Below are 11,076 nucleotides of genomic sequence, written 5' to 3'. Positions count from 1 at the left end.
GGGGCGGTGGCAGAGGCGGCAGAAGCAGGGGCAGTGGTAGAAGCGGGGGCAGTGGCAGAGGTAGGGGTAGTGGCAGAGGTGGCGGCAGAAGCAGGGACCGTGGTAGAAGCGGCGGCGGCGGCGGCGACAGAAGCAGGGGTAGTGGCAGAAGCGGTGGCGTTGCTCCAACAGCTCCCCTCGCTCCAGTCTTGGCTCTCCAGCCCAGACAGACATTGCTCCTCCCAGCCCCGGCAGAGCGGACCCTGGGCTCCCGGAGCCCAGGTGACGCCGAGGTCCACCGCACACACACCGAGGGGGTGGAAAAGAGAACAAATCCAGAACTCTGACGGTGGGAGGCAAGCTTAGCAAAAAGAAGAAGGGGGTGCGATGTAAATGATAGGAAGCCAAGGATAAAGCCGAGGAGGCGGGGGCAGCTAGGTGGCGCAGTGGTTAGAGCATCTGCCCTGGAACCCAGAGGACCTGCGTTCAAATCAGACCTCTGACACTTACTAGCTGGGTGACCCTAGGCAAGTCACGTCACTTAACTCCATTGCCTAGCAAAAGAAAAAAAGACAAGAAGGCTGAAGGAGCTGGTGCCGAGGAAGAAGAAACTCCCGAGGAGAATGATGGGACCCAGTCAGTGGCAGAGACCGCAGATGTGAAGGAAGACAGCAAAGAGGAGAAGACCAAGAAAGATTCCAAGGTCGCAGAAGGAAGCAGAGAAGAATGCAGTGGCTGGCCAGGAAGAGGCTCGAAATCAGAGCCTGAGAACCCGGAGTCTGTCCCTGATGGAAAGGTAGAGACACAGAAGGATACTGAGCTGGAGCAGACTCCTGCCTCTGCCCCAGCAGCCGGCAGTGCTGCTTCTAAGACTTTTCAGTGCCTAGCACTGAGGCAAAAAGGTCTCCCAGTCTTCAGAAGCCACAGCAACTAGTAAAGGAGATGACAGAAAGACAGAGGCTTCCGTGGCTCCTGTCACTCAAGAACTGAAAGTGAAGGGGCTGCGTCTTCAGACTCAAAACCCAGCGGCAGCGAAGCTGTGCCTTCTTCCAAGGAGACCTCAGCAGCGGGAGCCCCGCCAGCTCCACACCTGAGGCTCAGGGACCTGCAACCCCGGCAAAAGAGGTGAAACCTGCTGAGGCTCCCACCGCTAATTGGGAGCAAACTATAACAGTGAAAGAGCAAGGTGGACAGCCTATTGAAAAAAAATAATCACTTAAAAACAACCAATCTCTCACCCCACCTCCCCAGCTGTACTAACTTATTTCAAATCTGAAATAACGATATGTATTGCCCCCCAAAAGGATATCTCATCGAGGGAGGGAGAAGGTGGGGGAGAAAATCCAAATAGTATTTTTGTGGGGAAATATCTAATATACCTTCAGTCAATTTTACAAATAAGTCCTGGATTTTAAAGATGGATGTCTGAAAGTACAGTACATCTTTTGTACCTGAACTGTTGTTAGATGTACTCCCCCTATGTATCAAAATCTCTTTTCTTCTGTAATAGGGTTTGGGCGTGATGATAATATGATAATATGATGATATAATATGATAATATGAATGATAATACTTTGAAAGATCTTTAATTTCTTAAGTCTACCAATGAGGATGGACAGATTTAATAAAAAAAAGTCAGTTTTTTCACTCATTGAATAGGATGCCTCAGTTACTTCATTACTGTCAGTTAAATATGAAAACTGAGGCCAACAAGGAACAAGAGAAACCTTCCTAATAAGAGAAAATGTGTATGATATTATTTTTATGATCTCTAGAGTGAAATGCCATTTTTACTTTAATTTTGAATAAATTAAGGTGGCTAGATGGTATAATGGATAGAGTGCTGGACTTGTAGTCAGGAAGACTAAGTCCATGTTTCCCCTCAGTCTCAGATACTTGCTAGCTGTTTGACCCTGGGCAAGTCACTTAACTTTGTGTGTCACAATCTTTGTGACTCAGTTTTTTTCACTTGCAAATTGAGAGAATTGAACTCTGTGGTCTCTGAGGTCCCTTCTAGCTCTAAATCTGTGATCCTGTAATTCTGCAGTAAAACTTCCTTAATTTGTATTGCATTAATTCTAGGACACCTTGGATAATCACTTAACTTCTATAGGCCTCAGCTTTCTAATCTGTAAAACTGTAAAGTTGAAAAAAAATTACTTCTACTCAAATGATTGCTGATAACTAGATTTCAATTGTTAATTTACAATTTGTCCATGAAGGGAAAAGTTTATTAAGCAAATTCACAGTATTAGATAGATGTCTGCTTTATGCTGAAAACATTGTTTGCAAGTAAATGCTATCTATTTGAATATGAAATCTGTGCTAATGTATTGCCCTCTTATCTATTTGAATTACACATGTTCTGTTTTGTTTTGAAGGCCAATGGTATTGCTGCTAATAATTCAGAAAGAAAGAGGATAGTTAAGTAGGATTGCCCCAAGAATGAGCTCAGAATGTACAAAAAGCTTCCTGAAAGAGATAGGGAAGTGACAAGTTGGGTCCATGGGTCCATAGGTCTGGAGTTTCCTGCTGCTTGCCCTTAAGACAGAGACACTCTGGTTGTCCTCTTGGGAATGGGGAGAAGAGTACCACTATGATTGTACCGAGGCTTTCTGTTCAACGTGTAGAAGAATGGCAATTAACTTTCAGATTATAAAATGCTAGGAGGTAGTTCCTGGATATTGCAAGCTGAGACTCTATCTGAGGTGACTGGGATCAGAGGAGGAGGAGGAGCTAAGAACAATGGAGAGACAACCCAGGCTCTAGAGCTGAGGTGGAACTAGGAACCTAAGGAGAAGGGCCTGAATACTCAAGACTGTGAGCTCTTGTGAATCCTAAGTGCTTGGTGACTAGGGCTGGTAGACTGAGAATGATCTTGATGAAGGTGTGGGTAGCCTCTCATGTATCCTACATGCATCCCTTGCTTTACTTTATTTATATATAGCTTGGAGTAGGGTTCTCAGACACATAGTCCTCTTTCCTCAATATAGGGTAAAATGAGGTTTAGGAATTCCCTGGCCATAGCTCCCAAAACTAGAATAAGCAAGAGGAATTTGGGAAGATGATTAGAGGCAGAAGTCTGCAGGAGAGCTTAATATTTTTCCTTTCATTTTCCCTATATTCAATATACTATGTGACCACAGTATGCTGAGTACCTATGTCCTGTGGCTGTAGGGGTCATTAAAAAAGAGAGCATATTAGAGAAGTGGATATTCCTTATCGTTTCCTAGCTAAATTTTACACCTAGCCAGTCCTACCACTCAAAGCTGTTGTGACTGACTTATGGAGATGAGGGTGAGGGTAGGGAGAAAATGGTACAGGTGTTTGCAGGCTGAGTGTCCTTTGGTGACCAATGTTGAGACTGCAGGCTTCCCAATATAAGTTCCAGGTAGGAACTGAGTTGGCTGCTCAATGGGTGGCTCAGGAAGAGCATTATCTAATGCGTAGCTCAGATATTACAGCCCCTTGACACTGATTTGTAATGGCACATGAACCAGTTGGGGTTGCTTACCTGCGGTGCCCTGAATATCATATGGTGTATTCACAAAGTATCACACTTATAACTGGCCTAAGACCTTTTTATAAATAGTATCTCATTTAATCCTTACAATAACCCTTGAAAGTAGTTGTTCCTGTTTTACAGATGAAGAGATTGAGATAAACAGAGGTTAAGTGACTTAACCTACGATCACACAACTAGTAGGTGTCTGATGCCAGATTTGAATTCATGTTTTCCTGATTCCAGGCCTGGCACTCCATCCATTGCACTACCTACTTGTTTATGGATACATAGGCCATAAAGTGTCGTACATCTAAATTATTTGAATCCCCTTTTCCTAAAAACAGAAGAAAGGAGCTGCTTTTTTAAAAATGGTATTCCATTAAGTATATGAAATATAATCTTAGTAAATGACCACTAAATGGCACACCAAATTAATATTGTTGAATTTGTTCTATGAATTTTTTTTAAGAGTATACTCATTTAATACTGGGAATGTGCTTTTCTTTTTTTTTTTTCCTTTTTTTCTTTTTGTTAGGCAGTGGGGTTAAGTGACTTGCCCAGGGTCACACAGCTAGTAAGTATCAAGTGTCTGAGGCTGGATTTGAACTCAGGTCCTCCTGACTCCAGGGCAGGTGCTCTATCCACTGCCCTAGCTAGCTGCCCCTGTGCTTTCTTTTCTTATATCCTGTGGATCCTGAAACTCAAAAAATAATGATGTATTTAAAGTATATGAAACTAAGGCCTCTTGTTGTCATAATGCTCATTCAAAGGGAACCAAATCTTTACATTTGCTAAACCTGGTGTTCTACAGAAAAACTATTTAGAAATAACTTGAATTTTTTTTTCTGGAGGGAGTTTGTTTTCTGTGGTTCTCACACTATTTTCTATTTATTCCATCCTTTAGAATTATTTATGTCAGACTATTGTGAATAATATTAAGAATGTAAGAAGATATGTATTCATTAATCCATTTAGTAGGAGTCTCAATTATAAACCTTACTTCTTTTATATATTTCTAAGTTTAATAGTGATATCTTTGATTGAAAAATCGGAACAAATAGATGTCTGATAAACTTTCAATTTTGTAATTTTAAGTTGTCAATTTCAGGAATACTTTTTTCACCAAGATAATTAAGTATATAGCAATAAAGTGATAGGAGATAGAACTTACTGATTGTGTTTCCTTGAATGAATTTCTAACTGCTGTGCCTCAGCTGGAAAAGACTACCAAAAAATTAAAGTAATAATAGTTACACATTCATAAATAGAATATTCTTTTTTTTTCCAGTTCACTTATTAATCCATCATGGGAAAGCAACAGGTATAAATGCCACCCAACTATAGTCAGTTAAGAATAGAAAAAACCCTTAGAAGTCACCTAATCCAACCCCATCCTTTTATTGATGAGGAAGGTGAAGCTGAATTAATTCATCTGAGTCCACATAGCTAATGACTGGAAGAATTAGGACTTGAACTCATGCCCTTTGTCAGGGCACGAAATATTATTTCTAATCTACCATGGTGATCTCCAGCTATGAAGCAATTATCTTTCAGGGCTTTGGATTATAAAGTGAAGAATGTTAAGGTTGGTTTGAGGTGGGAGAAAAAACTCAACTAAGTTACCAAATGACTAAGTAACTAACTTACTAAACGACTGTTTCACATACGACAGAAGTGACTTCTGGAACATGGTAAATTTGTAGATTGTCTTGCCAGAGCTCCTGGCATTTTATTGACACTTGGCAGCTAAGTGGTACAGTGGATAGAGCGCTGGGCCTGGAATCAGAACAACTCATCTTCTTGAGATCAAATCTGACCTCAGATACTACTATGACCCTGGACAACTCTTAACTCTAACTCTTAACTGTATTTGCCTCAGTTTCCTCATCTGTAAAATGAGCAGGAGAAGGAAATGGCAAACCCCTCCAGTATCTTTGCCAAGAAAATCCCAAATGGGGTCACAAAGAGTCAGACATGACTAGCTGTGTGACCCTGGGCAAATCCCTTGACCTTTTCCTGCTTCAGTTTCCTCAACTGTAAAACAGGGTTCATTATAGCACCTACCTCCCTGCTTTATGGTGGGGATCAAATGTGAAAATATTTGTAAAACATTTAGTGCAGCGCCTGACACATAGTAGGTATTTAATAAATGCTTATTTCTTTCCCTTCAATATGAATACTTATTTTGAGTATATAACAACATTATTGTGGACATTTTGAATAGTTTTTATTGTTTTTAATGTTTCAATATTGTTTTAGTTGTATCAGGACTCTATTTTCTTTTGATATTTATTTCATGATTTTTTTTTTCATTTCCACAGACTCAAGAATGAGTTTATTACATCCAGGATCCTTAAAATTTCATGGGATACATAATTAGCTTAACACAAATTCTTGTTAAAGTTGAAATGTATTCATTTGTTCAAAATTCCAAAAACATTAGTTATACACATTTTTGTTGTTGTTGTTGAGTTGTTTTAGTTGTGTTCAACTCTCCATGACCCCATTTGGGGTTTTCTTGGCAAAGATACTGGAGAGGTTTGCCATTTCCTTCTCCAGCTTATTTTACAAATCAGGAATTGAGGGAAACAGGGTTAAATGACTTGCCCAGGGTCACACAGCTAATAAATATGAGGCTGGATTTGAGCGCATGTCCTTCTTACTCCTGGGCAGACAGTCTATTCGCTGAATCCCCTAGCTGCCCATGTATACACATACTATAGTCAAAACATTGTTTTCTACACTAGAAGAGATATAATGTTTAGTTAAAACATGTCCCTGCCCTGATGGAGTTTATAGCCTAGTATGATATGACACAAATAGGGATAACCTACAACATTATGTAATATGATCATCAGGAAAGGATAATGCAAAGTACCTTTAGAAGTTTTCTAGTATATTAAGTGAAAAATTCTTATACTGTATGTTTAAGCTTTGGTCTACCAGGCAAAGAATAATATCATTTCTAGGCTTTAACAGAGTAATGATTCCAGGGAAGAGAGCTTATCTTGGGTTTTTAGAAAACATATAGCAGTATTCCTTCTGCCTTTTCCCGTTTACACATGAGGGCAAACAATATGATCCACTGAAGAGAAATACCCTGAAGGAGAAAGGAGATTGAGAAGTAATGTCAATGGAGAGTTAATAGTGTTAATACAACACAAGGAAATAGATGACATCACCTGGTAATGTGTGTACAATAGGTTTTGTTGATGACAGATGAACATAATCAAAGCAGTAACATGGGCCCAGATCAGAACCTTGCCTCTTTATCTTAGGTCTTGTTCAATGTACGGATCAGGGAGAATCTTGTATGCTAAGTGAGCTTCATAGCTCCAGCTATCACACAACTTCTGGGTTTCTTGGTGGGGAGGGGAAGGCAAGGGGGAACAGAGTCATTGAATTGCATTTTGGGTACACAGATTTTTAATAATGGATTAAAAAAGAAGGCATTTCTAACTCTAATTTAGATAATTGTTTAGGTTCATAACTTCCAAACAGCACCAAACAGGTAGTCAGAAGAATAGACTTAATCTGAGCCAAGGGGTGTTTTTCACCTGCCTTTACTTAGATGTTGTGACTCATATCACCACTGACTGTGGCTTAACTTGACCGTGAGAGAGAGGTTTTCTGGCTATCATATTTTAGTAGACACTGGAAGAACTGGTAGACGGTAGTGGAAAATGAAGAGCTTGTACCCAGTAGATGGCAGTAGAGAGTAGCTTGGAAGCTAGAGCCCAGCTGGGACCACAAAAATGCCCAGTAGAGAAGAGATAGAATGATCAGGACAAAGACGACCCTCTCAGAAAAGACAATAAGTCCAGCAAGGAAGGAGGGAGGGAGGGAGTGAATGAGCATTTCTATAATGCCTATTATTTGCCTGGCACTGTGCTAAATGCTTTTTTTTTTTTTCTAACAAATAATTTCATTTGATCCTCAGAACAACCCTTCAAGGCAAGTATTATTATTACTCCCATTTTACAGTTGAGAAACAGAGGCAAACAGGTTAAATGACAGGAAGTTGAGACATGACACTCAGAGAGTAGAAGAGTGATGTAACCAGAGGATATTAGCAGCTCTGCAATATCAGAGGAGTAATTTGCTGTGAAGTTATACGTGCTCTGGCCCCATATATTCCCTACATGTTTGCCCTGCATGCAATTGCCCTAGCAAAGTGAGTTCTGGGTAGTTTCTCCTTTTGCATATCCCCCAGTCATATGTATTTCTATGTGCATATTCTTAGTGTGTGTTCCTTGGGCATGATTTTTTTTTTCTGAATGTCTACTATTCCCTCACTGGTGGTATACAAATTTATGGGAGAAATTGCTTATGTGTATCTCAGGAGCTATTTCCTTTTTTCCTTTTCTTTTTTTTTTTTTTTTTTTGGCTAGGCAATGGGGTTAAGTGACTTGCCCAGGGTCACACAGCTATTAAGTGTTATTATGTGTTTGAGACCAGATTTGAACTCAGGTACTCTTGAATCCAGGGCCAGTATTCTATCCACTGTGCCACCTAGCTGCCCCATGGGAGCTATTTCCTTATTAATTTATTTGCTATGCTGTTTGGTTAAAAGGATTTTGTTTTGAACTAATGTTCTTGGAGATTGACCGGTAAATAAAAACTCAGTAGTGAGGGGTCATGAGCTGTGGTTTTGAGTATTGAATACCCTTTAGTTCCTACTTGACTAGATAGTTATGCATCTTGACTACCTAAACTCAGAGCACCAATCTTTATGGTTTCAAATAGCCCTGATGTTTCTTTGAGTAAGTACTTAACTGCAAATGGGTCAGTTTCCATATATAATAATACCTGTAACCTATATCCATGAAGCATTTTAAGGCTTACAAAATACTTAAGACCTATAACAGAACATATACATATGTGTATGTGTGTTATGTATTGCATATATGTATATTTACTGTGTGTCTCTCTATCCATCTATCTATCCATCTATCTATCTACCTATAGCTTAGCACAGTGCCTATCACATTGTAGGCATTTAATAAATGTCAGTTGATTACTGATTAAGTGATTTGACATTTGCAAAGTGCTTTAACATATATCTCTTTTTTATTCCCACAACAGCTCAACCCTGGGAAACAGGTGATATTATCATCCCCATTTCACAGATGAGGCAGAGAGAGAAGTTGTGACTTGCCTAGTGTCACATGGCTAGTAAGTGTCTGAAGCCAGATTTGAACTTAGACCTTCGTGCTCCAGGTCCAGCACTCTATCCAGTATTCCAACCATGTACTTCTGTGCCTAAGAAGAATACAAAATAAATAATTTCCCCCTAAAAAGGCAGTTCTTCAAATAGATGAAAGCAACTATTGTAGCTCCCTAAATTCTCTCTTCTATATATTCTTCTAACCATTCCTTACCCATCATCATTTCCTTACCCGTCATCATCCTGGCTGTTCTGTTTGGGGTATGTTTCAGTTTATCAATGTTCTTTTTTAAAGTGTGGCATTCAGAACTGGTCAGCATACTAAAACCTGCAGTGTAATCAGTGAAGACCACAATGAAACTTTTGTCTCTCCTGATGTGGAAATCATACAAGCTAATAACTATATATGTACATATATACATACATGTTAAACAAATATTAGATTAGTTTCTTTTTTTTAAAAGCAAATGTGTCATCAAAAATAACTGCGATTAAGCTTATGGTCAACCAAAATCTCCAGGACTATTCTATGTGAACAGTTATTGACTAGGTTTCATCAATCCAACACTTACACAATTTCTTTAATTTTTTTAACCTAAAAGTATGTCTTTCTATTTATCCTTGCTAAATCTCATCTGATTGGTTTCAACTCACTATTATAGACTATTGAGATCATTTTGAATCTCTATTCTATTATGTAACATAGTAGATATGCTTCTGACATTGTTATCTGAAAATTTGATAAGTATATCTTCTGTGTCTTCATCTAAGTTATTGATTAAAAAATATTGAACAAGGCAAGGTCAGAAAGCAAGGCTTTTTCTAGGTTGTCATACATTCATGTTAACACTTATTGGGTAAAATCATTTAACTGGCTGCTTAACTGTGCTAGTTACCATTCAGCCCATATTTGTCCATCTTGTCCATAAAAATATTTATCAAATGCCTAACTAGAATAAAGAGATGCTATGTTTACAAGGTTCACCAGCTCTACAAGTCCAGCAGTACCATAGCATTTCATATCTGGAAGGGAATTGAGAGGTTATCCAATCCCTCATTTTATAGATGAGAAAACAGAAGCCCAGAAAGATGATGTCACTTGTTCAAAGGCACACAGGGAGTAAAGAGCAGCATAGGATTTCAATCCAAGAATGAATAGAGTTAGGAACACCTCTTTCTTGTTGATTTCATCAGCTCCCGTGGATTTAATTAACATTTCTATGTAGATTGGCCCCAAATCTAAAAATACAGCAATCTCTCTCCTGAGCCATGGTTTCACATCACCAAAAGCAGCTGGACAGCTCCATTTGGGCATTCCACGGTCATCTCAACTTCAATATGTCCAAAATGGACCGCATAATCTCACTGGCAAGCTCTTTCTTCCTAATTTTAACAAATATTTTGATAACTATTTCAACATAATTCATTTCCTTATATTTTATGTTATGCATTTAAAGCATTGTTCTGCGGAGTCCATAGGTTTCACTAGATTGCCAAAGGGGTCCAGGAAAAAAAAAGGTTAAGAATTCATGGAGGGGGTTGGGAGGAAAGTTAGAAGGGGAAAAAGAAGAGGAAGTAGCAGAGGAGAAAGACAAAAAGATGGCTCAGGATAGAGGCCTGGAGTATACCCACAAATTGGAGAAGCACATGTCTAATGATCCATCAAAGGGGGACTGAGGAGTGGTTAGACATCTAGGAGGAAAATTAGAAGAGAGCATTGCTGTGAAAACCCATGGAGGAGAGAAGGTATTCAACAATGTCCAATGCTACAAAGAGATCAAGAAGGATGAGAACTGAAAGTGGTCTACTGATTTAGCAATTAAGAGATTACTGATAAATTTAGAAAAAACAGTTTTGGTTGAATGGTGCGATTAGAGGCCAGGCTGAAAAGTATTGAAAAGTGAGTGGATGGTAAGAAGGAAAAGGTAGAATACGATAGCTTATGAAGATGACCAAGTTGAGTGAAGGTTTTAAAGTCTAACAGTGGTGGTGGTATAAAGTTGGATACATAAAGATGATGTAAAGGTGGATCTAGGCATCTTCATAGACAGAAAGTTAGTGAATAAAGAATCAAGAGGGTGTGATTGAAGGAACAAATTACTGAAGGAGATAAGAAGAGAGACAGTACAAGAACACTAATAGATGGGTTGCTTTTGACCAGAGGGGCCTTCTCCTCCTCAGATGTTGGAGCAGAGGAGAGAATAGGTGATGATTTTGAATGGATTCAAAGTGTCAAATTGGGAATAAGACAGACTTTAAATAGATAGCTTCATTTTCTCTGCATATGAGGCAAGAACCTCGGCTGAGAGCACAGAGGTAAGGTATGGCTTGAGGAAAGAAAAGGGGATTTGGAACAGATGTTATGGGGAGTTCTATAAAGAGACAATTGAGGAAGAGTAAAAGGATTGCCAGGCAGCAGTGAGAG

General features: G+C 39.3%; 1 protein-coding gene and 1 pseudogene across 3 annotated transcripts in view; one reads left to right on the top strand and one right to left on the bottom strand.

Annotated features, from left to right (window-relative positions):
- LOC114046244 overlaps window positions 1–1,334 on the top strand; it is a 1,493-nt pseudogene extending 159 nt beyond the window's left edge.
- The window catches only part of COL8A1 (collagen type VIII alpha 1 chain), a 227,144-nt gene that overhangs the window by 11,083 nt on the left and 204,985 nt on the right, over window positions 1–11,076 (bottom strand). The gene's annotated exons all lie outside the window — the stretch shown is intronic.

The sequence above is a fragment of the Vombatus ursinus genome, unplaced genomic scaffold, assembly GCF_900497805.2.
Source record: "Vombatus ursinus unplaced genomic scaffold, bare-nosed wombat genome assembly UNPS02001419.1, whole genome shotgun sequence".
Classification (NCBI taxonomy): Eukaryota; Metazoa; Chordata; class Mammalia; order Diprotodontia; family Vombatidae; genus Vombatus; species Vombatus ursinus.
The sequence above is the reverse complement of the archived record's forward strand: the minus strand, read 5'-3'. Positions and strand labels throughout refer to the sequence as shown.